The following is a 27,778-nucleotide window of genomic DNA, read 5'->3' as shown; positions in this document are numbered from 1 at the left end:
AAACCAGTATTTTAAAGTATATTGTAGTGACCTCCAAAATGTCTAACGGAGATCCTGGAAGGAGTCAATAAAGCTCAAGGAACTTTGCCACAGGTCTTGTCTTCAATGAAGTTTCCTTCTGTGTAGGAAGTTTCCACCAGCACAAACACACAGAGGTAAAATGATAACAAATTCACCAGTTCTGCCTACGCTGCTTGTGAAGGATAGCGAGATGTCAGCCTTAGCGATTACAGAATTCTCTTCAAATTACTGTTACCACGATCATAAAGGTTAAGCTACAGATACCACAAATTGTGTATTTTCAAGAAGGTTGATGCAAAATCTCCATTACAGAAGGAATGGGAGCCTGCAGTAAAAATCAGTATTGGTGATTTTACAACCCAAACAAAAATAGCTTTACAGAGCTAGAAGTAGCTACAGCTAGTGTTCTCATTAGGCTTCCCTCATCTAAAAGACCCGCAAGTGTTTCACTAACAGCAGGGACTCTCAGAAGTGAGATTCATTTTATGTTCAGCCACTTCTATGGTGCTTAAGTGAACACTAATTCTCACGAGCTTCATAATGTAAGGATGCCTGTTCAACATTTGGATGTTGCAATGAACGCACCGTCTCATTGCAGGGCTTGATCGAACTGGAGTGCAAAAAAGCACAAAGATTGTTATCGCGGCCTAAGCTCCACAGTTTGGCTTGCACTTGTAGAGAGCAGAACGCTATGGGATTCACAAGAACAGTTTCTCAAAAAGAGGAAGGGGAGTGTTGTTTTTCCCTAACAGACCAAGGGTTAGTTTACAGTGACTGAAGACCAGGACCAGCCGCCTTTTATAACTAGCTGTAGTGCTCAGGATGTTATCACGGAAACAGAAGACAAAACATCCTTCCTTAATCTCAAACCAAATCCACATCAAATTTGGAGGCATTGAAGAGCACGGCATTTTGTCAGTTTTCTGTTGCGCAGTCCGGATTAGTTTACTCAGGTACTAGTGGGGACGGTCATTTGCTTGCAAATCAGTGTCTCTCCTCATTAAGGTTTTATTTAAAAAGTAAACAGATTAGCACTGTTTAATTTAGGTTTAAGCAGGGTCCCAAAAGGACAACCATCAGCGAAGCACACAAACTGAAGAACAGGTCAAGCTCTGAAGCCCAGAGAGCTATGCCACCCTCCCCTCTTTTTTACCCAGGAAAGAAAACAGCCTTCAATTCCGAGTAAAAACCTGCTCTATTTGGGAAAGGTTCAAAATCAAAAACCACAGCCCAAAATAACCCAAATGCATATATGCACACCTGTACATAAAGAACAGAGTATACATTGCCTTAAGCATCTAAATAAACCCTCAATTTTGAGAAGAAAATTTTTGAAAGCACTACTTTTACCTAGTGGTCAGAGTAAGGTCTCCTGGTTTCTATTCCTGTATCTGCTGCTAACGCAAATGCTATAAATTCCCGGCCATCTTAAAAGAGGGGCTGTTTCTAGCTCCCTTTGACTTTAGCAACATGGATACCAAGCATAAAACACATCTGGTATCATACGCTCTAGACTATTTATCCAAGTACAACCAGCTACAACTTTTCAGGCCTTTAATGAAATCGTAAGGCTTTCGTAAGAGCTCTTGGCACAAGCTCTGAGGAATGAAGGTCGAAAGTCTCTCTACCAGAAAATAATAATAAAAAAAGCTATCAAGCATTCCAACGAGAGCGTCTCAGAGTTGCTTTCAAGCTTAACAGAGCAACACTGCAGAAATATCAGCAGTGGTCTTGTGGCCGTTTGCAAGCATATCAAAACCACACATTTCTCCCTCACGCAACTTCTCTCATCATGCTGGCTCTGGTGTAAACCATTACTTGATGGTGTGTATCAAAGAGAAAAACTGAAAAAGGTAATGAAGAACAAGCAATCATAACGTGTGCTCGTCATTCCAGCGGTGGTTGTCCTTCTTGAGTTTTACAATACAAATGAAGCTGGTCTCGTACAGTAAAAGTGAAAAATACCCTGGGGAAATACACATGCATGACAGTCCATAAATCAGACTAGATTCATAGCTTGTGAAATCCATTCTTCATCTGCTTTGCATAACAATTTTACTTGAATACCTTATAGTTCCTATTTCTATTTGCACGCGCCCTATTTTGTCCTAGTATCTCTTACTAAAATGCAGTGCCGGCACCTGTATTTCTCGCCACCTCTGAGGAGGCGGATGCACCTGTCCCAGAGAGACCGGGGCGATTCCGCTGCGGAGGACCAGAAGGCAGAGTTCCTCGCTGGTTGTCCCACGCGTTGCCTTTAAACACACCGCAGCAGTCACCACGACTAAAGCATTCACTAGAGGACAAGGCAAGGCTTGCATTTCATTGAAGAACAGCGTATTGCAACAGTAACAACCAGCCCTTAATCATCTCATGCTTGGTACCCCAAACCTCTACAAATAGAAGTCCCCAAAACTCCTCCTTCAAGACTGAAAGATAAGAAATGCTGAAATTAAGACAGTCGTGCTTTCTATTCCGAATGGAGGATGCGTACTGTTCTCTCTTATACACCCCACCGCCCGAGACACCAAGTCCAACGCTCTGCTCCTGTACTTTCATTCTTAATTACTGCTTTTCCTAGCACACAAACTCGAGCAATTTACCTATCGCTTTTAACCGGATAGGAACAGTGATTTGCGGAGTGACATTGAGCAGCTGCTCCATGTAAGAGGTCTCTATTACAACCATTCTGACGCTCGTACACAGAAAAGTTTTATGATGTACATAAGTAATAACAGGTTAAAGTTTAACAGGACGTGTTAAGGAAGACAAACTGCCTATGAGCATCTGCGCAATACAAACCTTCAAAGAAGGTGACTGCAGCCACTGAAGCTGAATATTGCTCAGACCCCTTGGCATCCTGCAAAAATCCACACCATGTAAGGCACCTCTACTCCAGTGCTGGAAAAGCTGGGCGGGAGGAAAGATGATTACTAGTGGAACAACCTGGACTTAATCAATCTTGGATCAGAAGTTTAGGGTATGTGACTAGAGGGCAGTTTTACAGTTGTGTTGTGGACTTCAAGCTACAGTGCTCCCCAGCCAAGGCCTCACATGCACCGAGTTGAAGAATTTCTTTGCATGTTGTATAGATATCACAGCCCTGTCTATACATCTCCTTATGAGTTTTGCTTGTCTTAAGAGTGTGACACCACCTCGATTTCAAGCAGTTTTCCACTGTAATGTCTGGGGTATTTTCAGAGGAACTGATACCTAGCTAGTTATTCCTCATCCTTTATTGGTGCAGTTGATTACTTCTGCCTACATGTATGACAGTACGCTAATTCTTGTTGAACATCTTCCTGTTTTTATAATACATTTCTTCAAACCATCAAGATAGTTTTAAATTGTATCTTCAGCATGCATAAGCCCAACTCAACTAATCGTCACCACAAATATTACAAGCACGCTCTATTCCATCACCCAGTTCATTAACGCAATACTATCATACCCAAGGTTATATTGTGGAAGGACACTCAGAGCCTTCAAGTGAAAGAGTGAACCACTGCTACTTAAGCTTGATGGTGGTTTTCTAAACATCTTTACAATCCCTCCTATAGTAAATAGGTTTCAGCTAAAGGAGGTCTCCCTGGTTGCTTGTACAACTGGCTGCCAATGGCAGTGGACCACTCGGCTTGATACCCCAGGACGCACTGGCAAGTTTAAGTGATGAACATTACGAAAACTGCAGTCTTGATGTACTTTGAAAATCTGGAAAAAGTTAAAGAAAAAATGTACCTGCCTTGCACTGACAACCAGACTATTTGGTGAGAAGCAAGACAGACACCAACGTTGACTGCCAGCTACAAAGCAAGCCAGAAGGAAAAAACGTAAAGGTTGTCTGAAACCACTACCAAAACCCAACTACATTTCAGTGGGAAATACAATTAGAAACAGTATCTGCTACATTTCAAAGCACACTGAGAAAAGATACAATCCATAAAGGCCTTAGAGAAAAATTTCAAAAGTGTTCAAAACAAACTTCCATTTTTTGCTTTTAAAGGAAGTAAATTAACTTGATCTGCAGCTGCTCTGTTTTTTTCCAGTGAAAAAGCTATCACAACCACATGAGCAAAGTGTCCAACGTGCTTCCAAAGATCAAGATGAGAGGCAGATTCCTGCTGACTATTAGCAACATTGGGGGGGGGGGGGGGAGGCTTTCAGTGCAATTGGCATATATTTACAAGACAGATAATCTTAATTTTTTTTTTTCTTTAAATGCATGGTTTTGTTTAAACTGTTTTATTGCAGTATGTATTATGCATTCATTTTACAGTGTGGACAAGTTAACAGAGCAATAAAAACCTTAACTTTGCTTCATCTGGTTTTAAAATGTAAAGGCTTCAGGATTCTACTAGCATAGATTCTTGCATTTAATATTGATTGCTTAATATTTTATAGCATTGTAAATTTTACAGAATGTGAAACAGTCTTACTCAGCTCTTTGCCAGAAAGATATCAGGAATAATAGTTGACAACTAATTATCTATAGAACAAAGTTCCCTAGGTCAATTACACCTGATATGCCATATTAAAAAAAAAAATAAATTGAAAAGCTATGCAGCACTTCAGTTATTCTGGTATTACCGAGCTTTTGTACATTTCAAGTCTCTTACTGACGGTCCTCAAAAACCACAGTTAAGCTATGCCTTGAGAGGTGGAGCACTTATTCAACTGAACACAGAGCTGTAAGTCAAAATCCAGATGACTTCAGCCTGCATCCAGGCATGAGGATGTTTGCAGGCATCTCTCAAAACGGTCAGCAACGACATCGTAAATACCGATCCTGCACACACCTCGACCTCAGAATTAACAATCGTACTAGTTAATTCACACTTCTGAGCACGAATTCCTACCCAGCTACAAACTCGGAGGCTACGCTATCGGTTCGTAGTGGCTAGCTGTTGGGCAGCAGCACTGTTTGAGCTGGTTTACGCAGTCACTGCTGCGCGGCCGCACCCTCCCACGCGCACTCCGCACTCCGCGCAGTGGCTACAGGCCCTCCTGTAGTTCAACAGATTGGGGAACTGATCTGCAAAACAGCGTAGGGACGTGGTGTATTTTTCACCTGTCTCAGCCGACTGGTTGGCTACGCAGGTACTTGTACTGGCAAGCACAGGGTACAACTCTGGAACCGGAGCAAGCGACTGAGGAGACGGGAAGGAAAGGAATAGGGCAGGACTGCTTGAGCGGGCACTGCCATGAAGGAAACACCCTCCGTCCCAGCTTCGAAAGACACAAAAAAGGCCTGCTCTACAATTCTTGCAACAAACCACCCCAAAAACTGACGTATGCAAGAATTAATAGTTCCACTTGCTTAGAGTTTTATCTAGGCAGAGTTAAACAGAGCAGACTATGGCAAGAGGTGGCCGAGAGTTCAAGAAGGAGCACGCGGGCGGTTCTGCAAAGGGGCAGCAAAATCCCAGCACCGGCTTCGAGTGGGAGGGGAAATGGGGGAGCAGGAGCAAGGGACTCAGCTCAGGGGTTCGGGTCTTCTGATGACAGGCTTAGTTTGGGTAAGCTTTTTTCCAAGCTGTATACAAACTAAAGCTGGGACCTTTAATGGATAAGATGGAAAGAAAAGTTACCTTCAGGTCAGCAGCCAGGTGAAGCTAAGCCTCATACTGATCCTGGCAAGAGACACCCAAAGATTTTTGCAGCATAGACAGAAAACACACAGACTTCTTGCATGAAACAGTTATCAAATTCAGGGACACTTACAAGAAATACTGGTGGGCCGACCAAGCCTTTTTTCTGCTCTGCACTCAAGGATGACAGCTGTTGATCTTTCTGACAAGTTTAATCCTTTACAGGTTACATCACTGACATGCACGGCAAAAATCATCCCTTCCAACCACACACTGCGAAACTGCACACACAGGAAAGAGCAGGGCTTTATGACGAGATGTTTAAAAATCATGTGTTGATACCAGCATGCAAAACTCAAACCTTTTAGACGTAGGATGTCAAGCGAGTGTTAACTGCAATATCCTTTCTGCAGCAATTGAACAATTAGTATTTACTAATTTCTTACACATCTAAAATACACAGGTACTTTTCTGCCAGTCCCTAGGGCATACTCTGCAATTTGCATTTGAAAGTACAGAAGAAGGAAAAGCCCAAGTTCCACTACCTTGAAACAGCTGCCCCAAATGTCCTCGCTATTCAGTTCAGACCCAGCTGCAAAGGCTGCTCGCTTTGCCCAACGAAGCTGAAGTCTGCCATTTCCTGTTAGCACCAAAAAGGTTTTGCAGCCTTGGTGATCTAAGAATAGTATTATCACCATCTATTTGAACTGCATTTTCCCCAACTTCAAAATGCATCTGTAGCTCCCCACCCATGCACTTCAATCCCCATCCTACTGAAAAAGTGAAGTAAATGGTGTTGAAATCTCATTTTGAGATGAAAAATGAAAACTACTTTTAAGGAATTCGCACAGGATTTTACGAGCAATTGCTGCAAGGTGAAATCAGTGCTCCAGACAGGATCTGAGAATCCCTCCACAAACAACTGCCAGTCCGTGCAAAGAAGCCATGCTTCCCACTGTTGTTAGGATGGGCAACAGCAGTTGCATCTGCACTGTTGGGAAAGCATAATTTGGCTTTAGCCGTAAAACTTACCATGCATACTGATGGAGAACAAGATGATACAAATGCTTGTCCGACAGAAGATACAGGTCTTTATTAAGCAGACTTCACACATGGGCAGAATGGAAAAGACTAACTAGTGATAGTTAGACCAGAAAATAGAACTTAAAATACTGCAGGAAGCCCCTCCACTCTTCTGCTGTTATGAAAAAAACAGTCTCCATTCTCAAGGCTATGTGAATCTTTCAGATGTAAGCCTTACTGCAGTCGCCTTAATCCAACAGATATCACAAATTAAAGACTTGCCCCATCTTCACCAAAAGGGCTGTCAGGCCCTGGCCCAGGCTGCCCAGGGCAGGGGCTGAGTCCCCATCCCTGGAGGGATTTAAAAGCCAGGGAGATGTGGTGCTCAGGGATGTGGGTTGGTGGTGGCCTTGGCAGTGCTGGGTTAACGGTTGGACTCGATGATCTTAAGGGTCTTTTCCAACCCTAACGATTCTATGATTCTATGATCAATGCAGAACTTCCACAACTCTGCTATAATTTATGCAGGAGTCTTACGGTATTTGTTTATAGAGACAACCCTTTACTCAGACTGACAGCAATCTACCTCCTGCTTTGGCAAGAATGAAGTTCGGGGGTAAAAAAGTTTTGCATTTGCTGCAGTAAGGGTTCACTGTGCTCCTTTGAATTTTCCTCCTCTTACAACAGAGGAGGTATAACTCATACCAAGCATCAGTGTCAACGAATCCTCAACATCTTTATTTTTCCTTCAACCCCTTGCAGCTCCTCACAGAAGTCATTACGGGGGGGGGGAGTGTCACACAACAGCCCTTACATCACCATCTATTCCCCTTTCCTCCTCCACTACCCCAAATGGAACAGGCATGCTATCACCAAGCCAGCTTATGCAATTCTTTATTCTTTGCAATTTCCTACCTCTCATTTGAAAAACAAATACTTCACTGTTATCTAAAAATATATTAAAACATTGCCAGCAACTCAGCACTCAAAGCAAAACAACCATCACCACCCAGTGTGAATGCACAATAGAAGCAGCATTTTGGTAAGGCAAATTTTTAAGGAGTTTTAGAGAACAGCAAGAAAAATAATTCAAGTTACAAAAAGAAAGGGCTGCTCTATAATCACCAAGAGAATGCTGCTCTGCCATCATGAGACTCAGCCAAACGTATAGCCCGAGGGCAGGAATGAAGACTGCAGTTTGCCAGCAGCAAAAGCATTCAGCAGCAATGCCAGCATAGGGTACACTGATCCAACTCCCATGCCAAAGCCGGTCTCCCCCCAGTGCAGCCAGCACAACTACTTTAAACCAAATCAAAGACAATCTCAGCTAAAAAAACAAAAACAAAAAACCAAACCAAAACCCCAAAAGACAACAAACCCTTCTCCACTGCTGGCTCTCTTCCCCGACCAGTTCACAGTGCAGCTCTACAAATGTCTGCCCTAGCACAAGTAAGAGTGACACACAAGACAATATCCTGTTTGCAAAGCAAAGACATGTCCCCAAGGCAGCGATTCCACAAGTGAAGTCTGTGACAGAGCTAAGTTAAGCTTTTTCCAGTACCTTCTTCCCTCCAGCCATTCATTCTCACCTCTGCACTCTCCATCCCCACCCTGCGCTGGCCCCAGGGGTTGAGAAGTTAGTCAAGACTGAACAGGGTGAAGAAAAAATCCCCCATAATCTGCAAGGGCTCCATTTTTTCCCAACTTGCTCAGTCCCAAAGGAGCTCAGTCACTTACGTGAATTTTATATCACCGGAGCACAGGAATTAGCAACTAGAGGAAAGGCTCAAGTGGTCCCTGTACTACAAAACAATGAAGCCTGATTAAGAGTTACCACTCAATGTACTCCAGGCAGCTGGGGCAGCAACTTCAGAGGTGCTCCTGCATTGCATGCTTCTCTCTAAGCAAACCCGGTGTAACAATCTATACCATTCTACAAAAAGGTCCAATTTAGACAACCCATAAAAATGACTGAACAAACACGGAAGGAGAAGGAACTTGCTTCCTTCTATCCCAGCTTTGATGTACTAACTTTTCCCCGTCCTTTCCAATCTTCTTCCCTGTCCTCCAAATGCAACTTCAGGATAGGAACTGGCAAATATGCTTGATGTTCAAAGATGACCACTAGAACAGTCAGAGAAATATTCAAATGCTTTAAAAAGAGTTCCCTTCCTAATCTAGAAGTCCCTCAGTGGAGTACAACAAAATCTCAAATATCCTATGAATCTGCTTGAACGGGAGTTACAATAAAATACAAACCTCAAAGACAGAGAATCATATTTGCTTTTCAACTCCCACCATCAGCAGCTGTCATTTTGCTTTCTTTTCATTTACAGGCCTGAAGAAGCAATAACACTTATTTCAGAATTGGTGCCTGAAACTGTGCAGAAAGGACATGGCTTCCTCCACAAGTTTAGGACAAAGACCTCTTGTAATCCTCAAAGTCCACCCGACAACGTCTGCATTAGTGTTCTCAGCAAAACATGTTGAGCCCAGCACAGAAGAGGGTCCCTTTCGCCATCACAGACTAGAAAGTTAACCCTTTGCAATCAACTAAAGTTGACCTCCCAGTAACAGTAGTGAAGTTGTGCTGCAGATACTAAAAAGCTAGGGAATTCGGTGCTCCAATTCAGTTGTCCCGTCTTCTTTTAAAATACACGGCTACGTATGTTCCAGCATCTTGCATTAACTTCTCTGTAATTGTAATGAGATCGAGAGACGCTCCATTAAGTTTTATGTTTTTGTGTGTCAAACATTGGGACAAAGCTCTGGAAAATCCCATTTCTTTTCAGAAAAGCTAGGAAAAAAAAATTCTGACCTATCACGAACTAAGGATCTCCAGAGGGTCCTGTTATTTTAGATTCCCCAGAGTAAAAGTATTAAACTGAAAATGGAATTCTTACTAACCATACCTTATTTGTTGTCATATATGGGGGAATTTCATCCTTTATAACTCAAATGAGTTGATTTACTCATCATTTTAGATAGTCTGTTTAGAAAAAAAATAATCTAAGTGTATTACTCTAACTAGGAAAGTCTTTGAGAGCTTGGTTATTTCAGGATGACACAAACATTTTAATCCAAAGTTTGCAGAATACGCCTCAACTACCTTTTCACTAATTTTTTGTAGCTGTTGAAGAAAGGGTTAAAACCAGGACATTTTAAAATCTGGAGACTAAGTGTAATGAGATCAGAATAATAAGATTACCATAATCTGCCTCACACACATAGCTAGGATCAGCCCTAATCTCTTCATTTTGAGACAGATGGAAAAAGCATGAAATCAGAGATAACAGGAGGCCAATTTCCTAGAATAGGCAGCTTTTCGAGGTTCACCATAGCCGTAAGTCAGTATTTTGCTAGATTTGTACCTATTTAACCAATTCTAATATAACATATTGGAAGGGAGAATCACAAATCTCCAAATCCATACTACATAAACAATAAGAAAAAGTAATACATCACTGTAATTTTAATATGTTGCAGAATATTAAAGACTAAGAGATTCATTTACCGAGACTCTAGCCAACACCATTCCCAGATGCTGTAACTGGAAACACAGTGAGTAAAGAGCCAGTCGTTTGAAAACCAAAGATCTCAAAACTGCACATGACTAGAGACTGCTTATTGATTTTTACTTCCAGGTGGATGAACACTGTTAAGATAGCAATTTGCATCTGCGACCAGTTTGACACAAAGCAGTCGCAGGAAGGGACAGTTTTAATCTTGGTTTAAGACAGCGTATTAAAGAGATGCAGCACGGGATGACCCCTTAGCTCTTCTATTCTGCAGGATATGAATGTTGGCGGGGGGAGAGGGGAAGCATGAAATAGCCTCAGATAGACAAGATAGCTGAGGGTGATTATGGTGGCCACTCTCCAGCTACCTCAGTGGAACCTGGCCAAGAATGAGCAATAGGGAAACTTAGAGAAAAGGAAAAAAAAAAAAAAAGCATGCTCTATTTTAGCATTAAATAGGATCAGGAAGATGCCTTGAGATTAAATAACACTGTTAGGGGAAACAGAGGTAAGCAAGAAATCATCCAAGGAATTAAAAACAGACTGGCAGCTATAAGATAAATGGAAAATTATTTTTCAAGCAGCTAACAGCTCCTAACTTTTTCCAGAAAAAAAGCCCTACCCTGTAGGTCAGCAAAAGCCTCAGGCTCTCTAAATCAAAGCCCGCAACATGAGACCTTTGAGGTTCAATGTGAAGGTTAGCAGTATTGTAAGCTAGTTGTGCCTTTAAAGACCTGAGAAAGGAGAAGGGGGGAGGGGAAAGGGGGGGGGGGAAGCACCAGAAGATCCAATCTCTTACCAAGCAGGTTCACTTGTCAGTTCAGACTAATTACCCTCGTAACTCTTAGAGCACATTTGCAGTTTGCATGCATCTGCTCTTGGCCAATAATTTTACAGCATGTCTTAATTCAGCCCACAAAAAGCCTGTTCACACTCTCACAGCCCTCATGAGTTTGTAACATATTATACAGACACAGCCACAATTAACAGTTTGATTGGTATCCCCACAAAGCTCCTTCTATTGCCTCAGCTCTGTACATATGCATAACTTGCCGCCTCACCTCTTATCTGTGCATTTAAAATGTTAAAATTTAACTCTCCTTTGTGGGGAAGACAAGCAGATCTGCAAAAAGCGCTTATAACCCATTTCATTTTGGGATGGTTCACTGACGAAAGCTAGAAGAGGAGTCCCGATCACATCAGCTCCGCAGGGCTGGTCAGACAACCCCCTCCACATAAAACCAGCAGCAAAACCAGCAATAGAGTAACTTCAGCCTCCTCCCAGGGATGATTTTTTGCTCCCTATAAGAATCTCAGTCCAACTGCACATAAACCCTTGCTTAAAACAAGACACCTTCATAACTAGGTTATAAATTCAGTTATAAATGAGCGTTGATTAAAATAAAGAGAAATTAATGACGCTTATCTTTCCCTGTACAAATCAAGGCAATTTCAGCGCGTACAGCTAACAACATTTTGGCTTAGCAGGACAGAAGAGCTCAGCTTTCCACAGGACAAAAAACACCTTTTAAGGCACCTAAAATACTAATTTACCACTAAGGAACTGCAACTCTATTCACCAGAGATCTGTCAGCTGCACAGTGACAGTTTTAATCTAGCATATTTTTGATTGGTATAGTTTATTTAATCTGTTTGTACTGACTTGTATCTAGCAACATCTCAAATCGGAGAGGAAACATACAGGTACTTGGTCTGGCTGATCTTCAGAGAGCGAGAATATTTAAGAGAGACGGGAACTCTTCTTGTTTTCCAGTAACTGCAAAGCTGCTCAGACTTCCTCTCTAGTGGGACACGCACACGCAAGAGGAAGACACTTGCAAATGGTTTCTGATCAGAGCGCTGAACGTCGCCTGACTCATTCCTGTCACATTTGCATAACGCAAAGCACACAGAAAGATCTTGCAAACCTTTACGAGAGCATAAGTGTACGTATCGAACGAAGCAAACTGAAGTCAGTTTGCACAATTGGCTCTAGGACATTATACCCACTTCAAAACATTTCACAGAATGTCTCCAATCTCATAAAAGAGAACCAAACGAGAAGAAATGAGATGCAGCTTTACTGTACAACATTGCATTACCACCAGTGATTTTCCTGCCCACATAACACTGAACGAGGGGGAAACAGAAGATAATAAAGAGGCCCTTTAATGGAAAAAGATTTTTAGGGGACTTGCTTTTAAAGGCCTGAGACGGCACATTGCCATTTTCTTGCGCCCATATTTCAACGGACGGGGACAGCTTCCAGCAGGTCACCAGCCGCACTTTAAAAAAAAAAACCCAAAAACCAAAACCCAACCCAACAAAAAACCCCAAACAAAACCAAACCACCACCAAACAAAACCCAACCAGGATTATGCTGGTGTTGCGCTAATAACCTGAAGTTCCAAGACAGTTCAAGCAGTCCGTTCTTACAGACTGTTCAAGGCACCACTGGAGGTTGTTAGGAGGTACGACAGAGCTTTCACTCGGCACCTTTGGTCACTTCCACCTCCTCAGGTTCTGCTAAGAGAAAAAGACTTCCAAGAGCAGATGTACTGAAAGACCCTTGTTAGCCAAAGGCATCAGGTACACTCCAAATTCAAACTCCTGGGCATGCAGGAAGCAAACTTAAGTTTCAAAAAGCCAGTCAACAAGGCAAAGATGTTACATGAAAAAAAAATACCCAGGAAAAAGAGGATTTCAGTGGATTTTGCAGCTAAATAACCTTTGTGAAAATATATTTAATCACGACTCTGTTTCACAGGTTGTTTTGAGAAATGTTTCTAACAATTTTAAAAGCCAAGAAAACCAAACTGCACCAACTGGTTATGCTCAGTTGTCTTTCCAAATCTACGAAGTGACCAAAACAACTTGTTTTAGCTATAGGCCCTTCACTTCTTTTCCAGGCTTCCTTAGCTCTTTGATCATGAGGGATACAACTCACATGTCAATATTCTTAGCATTGTATCCTCAGTCATTTTACTAGGAAGAGTTGGGCAATACACTTAACAATCAGCCCCAGCTTTTACGCAACTGCCAAAAACGACGGCCTTCGCTGCCCAAGGCTTCTTCAGTGCCTTCGCAGCCGCTCGTGCCTTCAGCGCATGTAAGCCTCAATAGGGCAAACGCACTGAATTCGATAAAAACGTAGACTAGGGTTGGTGTACTAACATCTCATGTTGATCTTTAATTCATGGTAACGTTAAATTTAAGAAGAAATGTATGATTGTTTTCAGTCTGCTATGGAATAATGAACTATTATATCCCAGAAATCTTTTAATGACATTTAAGTTTAGCCTATTTTGGGGTCACAACAGGCCTTAGTTAGAAGTGTTGATTCATTCGAACACTAAACCATTTTTCTTTCTTTTCCAAACTCATCATTAGATCACGGTTCAACTTCTGGAGAGCCAACAGTACACAGAATTAAACACCCACAATTCTCTACTCACAAAGTTGGAATAACAAAATTCAGAATTACAATGGCCTCAGTTTAACCATAAAAAGCCCAACAATTTCTGGCAAAACAGGAAAGGTTAGCCTTTCAAAAAGAAAAATAAAACACACACCCCACCAGAGCCTGTAAAAATATGCACTCCTCAGTAGACTGAAAAAAGAACATGCTTTGATAACTAATGATAGACTGAGGAGTTGGAGAGAAGGACGTCTGAACCATAACCAAGGAATTAGATGTTGAATCAGGATCATTCCTTTAAAACAAGGAAAGCTATCGGAACTAAATAGCCTACATTTAACCCCCAAAAGAAGCCCATATGGAATGCCAGAAGCCATTATGAATGGCAAAAAGTAGAAAAATATCAATAAGCTGCTCTTTTGAAAAAGGAGGAGGAAAGGTGGCCACCATGCAGTAAGGACTACACGCGTGCCAGAGGGCTGCCTGATGGTCTGTAACATACACTCATTTTGGTGTCAACACAGTGTTCCTACTCCGACTTAAACTGGGAAAGTGCAAGGCCCAATAACTCCCAAGCAAGTTTAACTTGCATCCTACCTTAGAAAAAGTCCAAAACCACAGCTGTGGGGGCTTACTGAAAGTAATCTTCTGAATCACACACTGTAGGGGAGGGGAGAGGGGAAAATGAGGAGCATAAAAAACAAAAGGGCAACATCTGCACGTCAAAGCGATGCTTTAAAAAAATTCCCCTTATGTTATGAAGTTCCTCTTTCACTTCAGGGCTAATAAAATAGCATTAGTTCATGTCCAATTCTCTCCATAAAAGGAAAATAAAACATTTAAATGGAATTTGCTCACACCAAGTGAGAGTAGAACAACTTTGTATATTGAAGAGACTGAGCCTACAATAGTCATTGTAGCTCACAATCACATGGATTGGGAAAAGAAACACTCATCCAAAGCTACCCAGGGTTAGAAAGAAAAACAGTGTACTAATACAGGAATCATTTTTTAATTTAAAAAGATACACTACCTACAATATCTCAGAAGAACACAGAAATATAAAACCGATAAATAAGTACTGATACATCTTTTTCTTTTCTTTTTTTTAAATGTAACATGCTATTAGAAACACCAGCGATCTCTACAAGAGGTCTATTGCTGCTTTCTTGGCTTATGGGCAAAAAAGAAAATCAAAGAGTGTCCTTACATGAATAATGCAGAAATGCAGATACTAAATGCCCAAAGCAGTAACTTGCTCCAGAATCCTAAAGTCAAGACAGCTGAGGCACCAAATTCTTTATGGAAAAGATCGGAGATAACTAAAACCATCTCCTAATTAGTGTCTCAAATTAGAAGAACTGTTCCAGGTCAAGAACAAATTAAAACGAGAATAGAACTTGTTATGGCTCCATTGCAATAACCTGGAAGGGATATCATAATGCAGGTCACTGACACCCTAGGGTGTATTATTTGACCACAGACTAATTTTAAGCTCCCAGGTACATTGTAGTAGCACAAGATCTCCATTCTAAGTCTCAGTAAAAGCTAAGGCACTAAAACTCTCCCTTACTGGGAGGTTCCAATCAGGAGATCAATGCCTTGACCACAAAAAACTCCCCCCGTAGGGCCCCGAACAGGAGTCAGTCGTTCCTACACAACAAAATGGCATTTTTAGACCATGCATTAGCGTGGATGCATTCAAAAACTTACGCAAAAGTGGAGTTCCGGGAGGACCTTAATACGTGGAAGCCATCTCACTAATGTACTCACAAACCAGGATCAGGCCTTATCTGAAGATATTAAATACATATCTTGCACCGTGACAGATGCCAGTTGGTCCCAGCTGGTTTGCAGCAATATTGCTAGTATGCAGCCATAAAACCTCCCTGGAAACACAGCTATCCAATTAAGTTGACTTTCAAGCAGCTGTTTGGAAGCTGGGCTCTTCTGGCAAAGCTATAAAAGCACAAAGCAGTCTTCACCTCAGACCTCCATTTAATCAGTGGCAAGAGAGAACAAAAATATAACTCCACATAGAAGACAGATGAATCGCTAATTGAGATAAACTAGAATAGTTGCAAGGCCAAGACTCAGGCTTTTCTAAGTTTCATGTGGGTTGCTTCATTTAAAAAAAAAACCCAAACCACACCTCAGGTTTTTGGCTACTTATCTCCACAAACGTAGTCATTAACACAGGAAACACCCCACCCCCCCAGTGGCTTAATACAAGGTTAACAGGGAAACCGAAGGGCCAGCGTCGCCGGCGGAGGGAGGCTGCAGCACAGGGACCCCAGGAGGGGTGCGCTGCTCAACAGCTTCACCGGTGACCGGAGAAGGCGACAGAGGGGTGAAGGGGCCAAGTTCGCCAAAACCGTTATTAAGTGTACTCAAACCTTAAAACTGATGAGTTGCACAGGTAACTTCTAATACTAAAAGACCAAGAAGTGATAAAGGGCAGATTAAATACAATATGCAAAAGAACACGGACGAGGAAAAACCCAAACAAAAACCCTGAAGGGCCATAACTATATGAAGCTATAGGTTTTAAACAAACTATTAGTCCTCAGGAAATACCCTGGAATCACGGGTGTAGTAATCTGAAAACAAATTAGAAACATTACTTAATATTCTGTTAAGAAACAACCAAACCAAATATTTTGACGCTGTAAATCTGTTCCATGTCAGCCTCTGAATACTCCAAGTACCTACACTCAAACCATCTCAAAAATACTAAAATGAACTAAAAACGTTGAGAAAGGAACAAGGATAAACCGAAGTATGGAATGTTTTTTGCACGATAGGCAATCAGACCCCCCCCAACTTCCTTCTCAGAAAAAAAGCGACAAAGAACACATGCAAATCTGTTCTCCCCGTGAGAAGTACGGGGAGAGATGTTTTCCTGCTATCGCTTGCAAGGGGAGGGGGACAGAAGAGTTTTAAAAAAAGTCAATAAAATTCCCAGGTAGCACGTTTCAAACCAACAAAGGGAATAACTTTTTTCCACACAGTACACGTCTACATTATGGGAATTTAATACTATAATGTACAGATGGAGTCAAAATGGGTTTAGAAAGATGCAGAGAAGGTGTGGCCCTCAGGGGCTGCTAAAACACAATAGTCCAGACACAGCCTCCAGCTGGGAAAGTCACTAAAGCTTGACTATAGGAAGCCAAGACATTATACAAGGAGGAAGATGATGTCCAGTGCTAAATGGCTCACCCAATACAGCCAGCACTCGGGGTCCATCTAGCCCAGTCTCTAACGGCAAATAGTGCAGATATTCAGAGAAGAACAGAGGAACATTATATGTGTAAAGAGTTTTCTATTACTTTTAATCATGACAATTGCATATAATTCACTTCAGATGGGAACTGCTCCCAGAATGATACAGGACAGTATTTTAAGATTATGAAGGGTAGAATTTACTTCCATAGGAGAAAGTCTAAAGCATAATCCATTATAAAGGTATAATAATATTATCTGTGGCAGCAAACAGTGAGTAGGAGAAAGCTGACTAATACAGGTAGTTGGCAGCATAGCACAAAGGCTGCGTGAAAGGTCAGCTCAAATCTGTCTATGATAGTGCCGACAACCGTGCCAAAGCCAAGCACGCCCCAGCAGTGTTGCTTGTTCCCTGCGTTAGGACATGAGAGCCAGCTCTGCTCATTTGGACGATGCCCCCTACCCCCCAGTTAGTAAATCAGGAGTTTTGGGGACCATGACTGAGGGAAAACAGGTGGTTTTACAAGAGTTTGATTAGGTATGGCCAGACTTCTCATGTTGGACTGCAATCCTGAACAAAAACCAGCTCAATCCAGTTAGCTTCAAAGCAAACTAAGAAAATGGTATAACCGTATTTACTTTGTGAGGACTTTAACCTAGGGAGCCCAAAAGGGTCTAGAACTGTACTCTCCCGGGGTAGCTCAGACACCCCCACAGAATGCTCATATGCAACTCACAGTCACCCAGGGGTCCATTTCAGGAGCTGACCAGATTGTAGAGTGGCTCTTTTATTAACATATTGCCTTATGTTTAATAGCTTCAGCTTTTTTGAAAGTTAAAACTAATTTTTCTTCTCAACAAATAAGCTTCAGGGGGAACTTATTACTCATAATGCAAACAGCATCAACAGTGACTACACTCTTACTGCAGCATCATGCACGTTTGTAATCCAGAGACAGGTGGAATGAAACACAAGCTTTTCAAGGAAAAGAAAGCTCAACAAAGTTTATAGAAACATCCGAAGCCTCTTTTTACCTATGCTTTTCCTTTTTACATTACCTAAATAAAGTGAAGGTAACAGCTTGCAAGATTTCCAGACATAACAAGCTGTAAAGGAAGGGGTGGACGCCAGGAAAGCTGGGCCAGCTACAGTCACTTCGGTTATCTCTATTTTTTGTGACCCTGTAAAGGCAGTTGTTAGTTGCAATCTGGGACTTCCTCGGTAGAGTCACAACAGTCTTCATCTATCCATCCTGGCAGAGAGCAGGTTACACTCTTAACCTAAAATGCCATTTTCAGGAAAAAACCGAGGGATGGATCACCGCCTGCTGAGGAGTAAGGAAGTGTCAGAACGGCTTGATGCTGGAAGTTTAAGCACCCTGCTACAAATGGTCAAACCAGACAAATCCACACATTAGTTTTTGACAAACTATAGTTTCATTAGAGGTAGGGCAAAGGCATTGGTGCAAAATATATTTTAAGAAATAAGGACAGAAGTGAAGGCAAGGATCCGTTCCAGCAGTCAGAAGAGAGCCTGAATTGCCAGTCCATGCTTTATCACTTCCAGGGCTAAGGATACGTCTTGACAAAGTATTCTTCAAGGACATGCAAAACATTACAGAAACATAAAATTTAGCTGTGGAATATATGCACAACAAGTTTTCCTGATGTTGCCTCAACAAGGCACGTTTGTCAAGCTGATGTTCATCACACCAAAATTCAAGTACTGTCTGAAGGCAAGGTTAGGAAAAGCAACATTTTAAATGCCAAATGTCACCTTTAAAAGCTTTCATTGTACTTGTCTCCATCATGGCTGCCACTTCCTCCTCATTTTCCTCCTTGCATTTGTTTCTTCCCTTCCTCTGCAACTGCAGGACACGCTCTGAGCACTTGTTTGCCTTCCCCCCAAGAATTTGGGAGTTTTCCCTGATTAGTTATGCCCCCAGTAGCAGTCGAGATCAGAGCACAAGACCTGAACTACACAGGAGCTCAGGGAAATACCTCTCACGTAAAAGTGGCAGATTTTCCAGAGGAACTAGCACACTTCTGCAGCTTAAAATCCATCCTAGTATTCTGAGATAAATTCACTTAAACCTGGAATCTAAGCATAGCTCTTTCCAAGCAGACCATAATCTACTGTTAACAGCAGAAAGTAAAAGCCAGATCAAATGGTTAAAATACCGCTTTCCTATTTATGCTAAAGAAGTGTAGGTAACAAAAGAATACTCAAAATTTGACTGCACATAAGGATTTATAATGGAAAAACCTAGTCAAGCCCAGCCAGAGTTGCACGGTTTAAAACTTTGTGCCAATTTCTCACAAACCAGAGGGCTGACTAGTTTAGACCACAAGTCTTCTGCACTAGCAGAGCTGCTATGATTAGTGGAACCTGCTGGCTCATACATAACTCATGAAGAATTCCCCCTTTTCCTCCCAAGGGAAACAATTTTGCATAACAGCAGCACTTTTTTTTTTTTCCTCCACATGTAAACCTGTAGAGTTTTAGTACAAGTTAGAGCAAGAAGTAGGCTGGCTCAATGCAGAAAGCGTGAATTCCAGAGACAAATTATTTAAATAAGAGGTTTTAGAGACAAACAGTATAATTACAGTTCAGCTGAACTTAAAAAAAATGCTTTCTGCTCTCTGCATGAGGTCCAGCTGCAGTGGAGCCGACACGCAGTTCATGACAAAGCGTGCGTGCTGACATGGGCGCATACAAAGCAGCTAAATTCAGCAGGTACAAACAGAATAAATCCACTCTGTTAAGTATTCTCTTTCTGTATTTTATTTATAAAGGTCAGTAGTGTTTGAACATCACAATTATAAATTAATTACTCTACAGAGGCTGACGATCTACTTCCTAGACAAAAATAGCTGTCCTAACTTTTGCCTTATTCCAGTCACCATCCCGACCTGCCCCCAGGGGATCAAAACACCAACTCACCTGACGAACCCTCACTAACAGGACTGTCTAGCTGTTGTCACAACCTCAAACAGTTGGAGACAAAAGAATCCAAGATCAGGTACAGAACTCAAGTGAGCAATCATTCCTTAAGGGGGGGAGAAAGCCTCTCAGGCTCTCCAAGACATTTCAGACATTTTTTACATGGGCTTTTATTTAGTATCTACATAAAAACACTATTCTTTTAGTAAAGAGAGAAATACAGGCTGAGGAAAATTATGAACACAACCATTTAAAATGCAAATTTCAGATGCATCTAGTAACTAATCAGGAAGTATTGTAGAGCAGCATCTGGGTTTCAGAAATATAATAAATATCCTAAAAATAATTACCATGAGCGGTTTTGGAGACTGCCAGTTCACTTTTTGCCCTATTAGAGCTCAGCTGTACAACTCCATGTGCTTAGCACATGTCACCACGGAAAAACACATTCTTAAGTTTGTTAAACCAATTCTCACTTGAGTTGTCAGATGGTGGCACCAATCATGCATACAAGACATGGGAACAAGTTCAGGCTCCACCGCAGACAGTCTGCTTTACAACCGCTTTTCTCTTCCATTTGAACACCTACTCTTATGAGGTGTTACAAGATGACTTCAAAGTCGAAGGCATGTGCCACTCATGAGCAGTGCTTTACTCGGCAACAGGGCATGAGCCTAGAATGTGACAAACACAGTGCAGCTTGAAGCTTGACAGATTGAGATCGACAATGCTGCTTTTCCATCTAAAAAGATATGGATATTTGAGGGAAAGGAACAACTTTATACAACATTCCCCACACTGTAGATAATTAAAAAAAAAAAATCATAGAAAGTATTCTCCTACCCTCCTTTCTCTCCCAAGGCCCAAAGCATCTACAAAACACATTTTTATTTCCTCGTGTATATTCTAGTCACTGATGTCAGCCCAACTCGGGAGATAACGTTAACTGTCACTGCAGAGCCAGCAAAGGAAATGAAAGAGCAAGAACTGCTGTGGGATAAAGCTGCAGATAAGAACTTATGTATCAACTACTGCAGTATCAGTTTGCTGATCTGCATAGAAATGCAGAACACATACAAGTCACCTACTCATTTGCATTTTGAATGTAACAGAATTTTCAGAGAAAACTGGAAATGACAGAGATCAAAGGCAGCTTTCCTAACAAAATGCTAAATAAAGCAAGTGAAAAAAAAAGCAACATTGAAACCTAGTGCCTCTTTGCACTAGCGCCCCAGTGAAATGGATTATTACACAAAAGCTCCATTTCCAAGTCCGTAAGACTACGCATCAGAGGAAGAACAAATGCATTTCCTTGGCCACTTTTCTACCTAAACATTACATTCACAAGTCACACCTTCATCCATCTGGCTAGCACCTATCCCGCCAGCACTGAAAGAAGGGAGTGAGGGCGGGGGGGGAGAAGGGAAATAGGCTTCACCTCTGCTACACATCTTGCTAATTAAGACCTCCAGAGTAGCCAGCTCAGACATGAGAGCATCACACACCTTGTACCACAGAACTAAGCACCGGCTAAGTGTTCATCCAGAGTCCCATGTAGGTTTGGTACCTCATGCTGAATGCCATAACGTGGTTATCATTACTCCAGCTACCTGAAAGTCAGCCTGGACACAGCTACAGAAGATCCAGTCCCATCTCTTCACTACGCAGTGCAGACATACCCGTCACCCTCTGTGCAGGGGGTGCCACAGACTCCTCTCAGTTCTCCTTACTGCTTTAACACCACCGCTGTCAAACCGGGCGAGGACATTCTGCAATTCAACACCGCAGCCCAGAAGAAACGTGAAGCTACCTACACAGTCACGCAGGAAAAAACCTCAAACAAAACTCATCTCAGCTGGTTCATGTATGCTGTCAAATCCTTTGCTGATGCCTGTTATGTGCATGCCTGTAAATGTGCCTTTTTGGGAGGGGGGGAGTAGGGGTGTGTGTTTGGATCTTTTAGAGTTGTTTATCGTTATCGTTCTAGAACTAGCTTTGATTTTTCAAATCTTTCAAGACCTACATGAATAAAATCATTAACAATTTAGCAAAGGTTTTAATTCAAAGGTAACCAGCAAGTTACGTATGGAAATCTGGCATCATTGGTATAATAGCCTTAAATTCATACAACAGTTCAGTCTCACAGCAATCGTGGAAATGTCCTGATGTTATCTTTAGTAGTTCCTCCACTTTAGATTTATATTGTAAAATTCATCATGTTTGATGAATTACATTCCCTTTTTGCTCAATGTGAGATTATAAGATTTTTGGCTCCAGTGTTGTTAGGGGACTAATGCTTAATTTTCTTTCATTTTCAAAGAAATAGAATTAGTTCTGCCCAGTGCATTTTTTCCTGAGGTTTAGGCTTTAGTTATTGATTTCTGGTATATAGCCACTGGCAACTTTAAAGCACAAGGGATTTTATCAAGGGGTCATAGAGGTCACTGCTTATGTTAGGCTGAGCTGTACACAGACAAATTGGATTCCTTATGTCCCCTCACTTAGTTGGATCCTTACTGATTATAGTGAGAGATCAGAAAAGCCTGAATTTCACTACAAGCAGGATCCCTCCTCTTCCCCCAATTAGCAGGGCTCTGCACAGAAACTGGAAACCTATGAATACTACATTTATGCCACTCTCAATCCTTTATGTATGCCACTAAAAGTCCTAATCCCTCTTTTCCTCCCCCAACTGTGATCAAACTTTTACCATTTTCATTAAAAAAAAACTACATCAAAGTTAGTCCATTAACACCTGGAATGTCCCTCAGAATAACAGATTTTATTGATCTGAAATTCTCAGACATTCCCTCATCATATAGTTATCCCGAGAGAAATGTCACTGAACCAAAGAGGAGAGACGACGTTTTTGTGTTGCCGGTAAATAAAAACAAAAGCGCATCACACAGGTTGCAGTTTGACACGTGTGTTGAACAAAGCAGATAAATAATTTAGCAAGCCAAAATTTGATTTGCTGATGTGGCTATGCCAAGACTTTTCTGAAGTCTGTCACACCAGTCAAATCAAAAGCTGGACTTCGCAGAAGCTGTAACAATAGCGCTTCCATTAAATTTGCAAAAGGCATCTGGAGCTTCAAATTAGCATCATTTCCCCTGGTTATAACAGAGCGCAATACATGTTAAGTCAATACAATAAAATTAGCTGAGCTGACCACGAGCTTTAATCAGTGTCTTGTTTGACATTCAAAACTCCAGCAGGCTTCAGCTACACACAGCTCACAAGAGCTAATTTTTCTCCGCTTTCAGTGACAACTTTAAATAATCGTCACAAATAGCTACTAAATAAAAACAAAGATGCCATTTTTAAGGAGGAATGCATTTACTCCTTGCTTGCAAAGACCGATTCACACATTCAGTCTGAAATACTTCATATTTATGTCTCCTGCACAGAGACACCTTCAGCAATGCAATCTTGCTCCAAGCAGGTCCAAGCTCTTTTAGAAACACAGAACATGAGCGTTTTCTTTTTTGGGCACGTGCACCTTGGGGAGGTTAGGTAGTTCCTTCCCAGAACCCTTCCCCCCAACGCCTACAGAAGCTGGCTAATAAAACACATCCCACCTTCAGATTACTGTTATACATAAGAGGAACAATATTTGAGAAGTTCGTACTAAACCCATAGGCGTTGAATAGTTGGGTAGACCAGAAGAATGCAACCGCTTATAGCGGCATCTCTTTGTAACGCAGATCTCCAACTGCCAGGATGCCAAATCAGCTATGTTTAAGATCATCGTACTTGTCTTTATGAATCTCTGCAATTTTCTGACAGTTTTGCCTTCTTAGACTGCAATATTGATCACATATTGATGAAAAATATCATCTTCATTCAAGGCCACTAGCCAAGGAACACGACTTAAGTGCACCTTTACAAATCCACTAGCACATAGAAGAGAGTTGCCGCTCACAGCTAAGTCGCAGAACAGCGTAGGCTGGAAGGGCCCCTGGACGGCACCCAATCCACCCTCCTGCTCAAAACAAGTCTCGTTAGATCAGAGTGCTCAGGGACCTGTCTGGGTATCTCCGGGGATGGGGATTCCACAACTCTGCGCAATCTGTTCTAATATTTGACCTATTTCGCTACAAAGCACACAGGCCTTGCGATTTGCCTGAATCATTAATTCGGAAAACTGTTTCTCACGTATTAAAATCATCAAGATCACACTGAGTTCACCCCCTTACAAACAGTGGGGAAAGATGAAGGAGGTGTGTAAGGAAGGGAGAGGAAGGATGAGAGTGAAGACAATTTCACCCAAAACAGAGGAAAAGTCTTTGCGCTACGCTTCAGCAAACCATGAATTTCTGTTCCCTAGCACAGACACCACGACATAACAGCCGATGCAGACGAGGTCAGGGACAGGGGACGAGGAAGAAGAGAAGGGAGACCGTGCTCCCCTTGTTTATCATACTCCTCCTCTATTCAAAACTGCTTCACTGTATCCAGACACAGAAAGATGTTTTTCATGCAGGAACTGAAAATGCCATCTCAGCACCAACTGTTTGCAAACACTCAATCCTCTTAAAGGCTGACAGAAAGAAAATAAGTCTGGTGGCAAACAGTCGCAGGGCCTGCGGTGACTGTCAAGTGTACGGTGTAGGGAAAAAAAATCTTGACTTTGCTGAACTGCTTGACTTCGCTGAACGAAACTGTCAAGTGATCAAAATCCTATCAAGGAATTCCTTCTTTTAGCATATAGGGAAGCTGGTTTCTGTGTCACACAAAAGTGAAAACCCCAAAATTAAAGATGATAGCCCTCTATTTAAAACACCTCCTGAATAATTTTACTGATAAAAACAATCTGTAAGTGCCCCTGAATGAATTATGCTGACAACTACTGGGAACAGGAACTTATTCAGTTCTTCGGAAGATCACTTTCCCGCTATGCCCCAACCCTACGACAGAAGAAGGAGAAAGAGGAAATGGAGCAGTGGTCTATAGTTTTAAAAAAACACCACAATTTAACAGTCAAGATATTCATGAATATGTTTAGCGCTTCTGTATTAACCACGCAGAAACGGTTATCAAAGCACCATGGTATTAACTGCACATTTCAGATTAGGTGTAGGAGGAATAGAGAAAAGAAATGGTGATGAGATGAGACAAAGAATTATGATTTTTCTTCTCTCCCCCCCGCCCCAAACCACCAGCAAGTATTAGCACACTTTAGGTCTGGACACTTGCCAGTTAGCACAAAGGCCAACAAAACCAGAAGCTGCTAGAAATACAATAGTTTTGGGGGACATAAAACCTGAATAACAAATATAGACAGAGACTGACATTAACTACTCCCAACTTCAATAAATACAGCAAGTGAAAGGGGAAAAGACTGAAAAAGCATCATGACAACCATGAACTATTCAAAGTGAAAAACAGTAAATCAAAATTTCAAGTAGGAATCCCTCAGTTTCCTCTTTTTACTTTTTTAAATAACAGGACAGGCCATCTTCACACCCCCAATAGGATGCCAGTCACCAACAAGTTTTTGTGAAGCGACCACCAGTACAAAAAAAGAACGGTGATCTTGAGCGCTGCAGCGTCGTGCTGCAACCAGAAGACGCAGAAAGAAGCAGCAAGCTTTTCTTTCTCTGGAAAAGGCTCGGCGAGTAGCATTTACCGTACCTAAAAAGTTTAAAGAAAGCTGTCAGTTTGCATCTCCTGAATGGCAATACCACACACTGCTACAGAACCGCTGGAGAAAAGGGTAGGGGGACCCAGTGTACTGCCAGGGTTACAAAAACCGTAGCAGCAGCTTTTACCATACAGCGCCCACAAAGGAAAAGGCCAAGCACTTTTCCTCTTCACTCAGCTGTTTTACAATTGCAAGCCAAAGGTCAACTATCTTCACTCACTTTTGGAAACCAGCCACAAGATTACTAACAACCAGCTTAATGGCTACAGTTCAAACGCTATTCAATCAAGTCCCGAATATGTGGGTATGCAGCAGTAATGGCACCATGACATCATAGGCGAGTTATCTGCTGAAATCGGAGGGAGTCAGACAGCGTGCATCTTTGCCTTCTCTGCCACAAAAAGAAACGTGAGTTTCCAAGCAGTGGGAATTCAAGTGTTAGAGATTTTGTTCTTTCCTTAATGTGGCCAAGGCGTAACATTTCGCTATGAAACAATCCTTTGCCATCATCGTATATGCCATCAAACTACCTCGACTTTCCAGAGCTGCACCAAGACAGGCATCTAATAGCTCAATTTAAAGAAGTCTTCACTACACGTCAAGTTACGCGTGTGCCTCAGCAAGGGATATCTAAAGAGCGAAGCGTGCAGGTGTATTCAACGCGTTACAAGTTTATTTCTCTCCCCAATTCACTGGAGGCCAGCAGAACTGACCTGATTAATAGACAGGTCACAGGAGGCACATGAATGGGATGCCCTGAGATTTCTCGGTCATGAGCAAAGCACTAACAAAACAGAGCCGGCGTGTCTGACGGAAATTCATTTCCACAACCTGAAACGCATTTGAAGTGAACCAGACTTTCAAAATGACAAAGCGGCACAGAAGTTTGGCAGTTTAAGTAAAGCGAACTGTAACAATTCTAATTGGTTTTGGCTTACTTGTCTGAAATTTGCCAGCTTTAGACCGTGAACCTTACCATGCTGCACAGAACTCATCTCAACCATGTGCTGAAGGAGGATTCCTGAAACTCTTTGAGTTTCCACTAACTTCAGTGATCATCTTGAGCAATTTACCATTTCTATGACTCAGTTTACTCATCTATGAAGTAAATATGTAAAATCTGTAAGCACTTTCAGAATACGAGCTGAAAGGAAACACAGTTTGAAGAACTGTTCATCACCCCTTTGAGGAAGTGTTCAGCCTAGGTTTTGTGTAAAGTAGGAAAATCCCTCTCTGTATTCTAGAAAAAATACAACGATTAACGTAGGGTAACAGCATACACACCACCATGTTTCTATTATTGTGACAAAAGTTGTATCTATGTGATGACATCAAGTGGCTAGGACTCAAGAACATCTTACTATCAACCACTGTGCGCAGTTGTAAGAGTTTTAGCACAGACTGAACGTTCAAACGTCTAAAAAAAGTTATTCTTCCTTTAATTCCTAGAGAAGAAAATATTTTTAAATGCATACAAATTTTACAAGACTTTCTTTTCCACATACTTCAGCAGACTTCTATACCAAGCTAGAAAATAATTAGGAATACGCTTTAAAATAAACTATATTTCATTAGACTTCATTTTTCCTTTCTGTTCAGCATTTTCTACAAGCTGACTTCAGCTGTGCTCTACTTCAAATACACTGTAAAAGCTGAGGGTAGCTAGTGGTAACCCAAAATAAAAGAATACCACTCAGGTTAAGAAACGTAAATGCAAGGTTATCACAGAAGACTTCTAAAATTCTGACAGTCTCGAATGTTTAAAAACAGCAAAAGGAAATATTCTGGTAACTTACATAAATACTGGAATTGAGGTGTACAGGTCTAACAGGTGTTTTTAGGCGTGTAGGATATATACAGATGCGATTATTTTAAGAGTTAACAATCTCAAAGCAGGATACATTTTTGCAACCTTTATCTGTTGATGGCCACACACCATTACTGCACTTTTAACACAGCCACAGTTATGTTATTGAAATAACAGCTTTAAAAGACACACATTAAGTTTACACGTAGAGGTTGTTTTTTCCAACTTATCTTAAAATAGTAGTTAAAATCGAGCCCTTCCCTGGCAAAAATTTTGAGCAGATGAGTAATCCCACTGAGGTCTGCAGGACTTGATTTGTCAGCATACACAACGTTACAGCCTTATATCTGCAGGATAAGCACCTCGCAAAACAGTTTCTACTCAAAGCGTTTTAAAAAGAAGCAGCTTAAAATACTTTAATACTAAATAGATCACGCTAGGAAGGTAAAACCCATCTTATATGTTCACGGAGAAATACTGACTCTGAATGAAACTCCATTAAAACATTCCGCAATATGGCGCTCATTACTTGGAAGCAACAAAGCTCAGAGCTATGCTTCACTGAGGCCAAATCACTCTGGATTTTT

The 27,778-nt window shown here is 41.5% G+C and overlaps 1 protein-coding gene across 2 annotated transcripts in view; it reads right to left on the bottom strand.

Moving 5' to 3' along the window:
- The window catches only part of GRB2 (growth factor receptor bound protein 2), a 65,098-nt gene that overhangs the window by 19,410 nt on the left and 17,910 nt on the right, over nt 1-27,778 (bottom strand). The window lies entirely within an intron of this gene.

The sequence above is a fragment of the Nipponia nippon genome, unplaced genomic scaffold (assembly GCF_047370975.1).
Source record: "Nipponia nippon isolate SJK-2023a ecotype South Korea unplaced genomic scaffold, ASM4737097v1 scaffold_14, whole genome shotgun sequence".
NCBI lineage: Eukaryota > Metazoa > Chordata > Aves > Pelecaniformes > Threskiornithidae > Nipponia > Nipponia nippon.
Note: the sequence above shows the minus strand (reverse complement) of the source record. Positions and strands in the feature narration are given on the sequence as shown.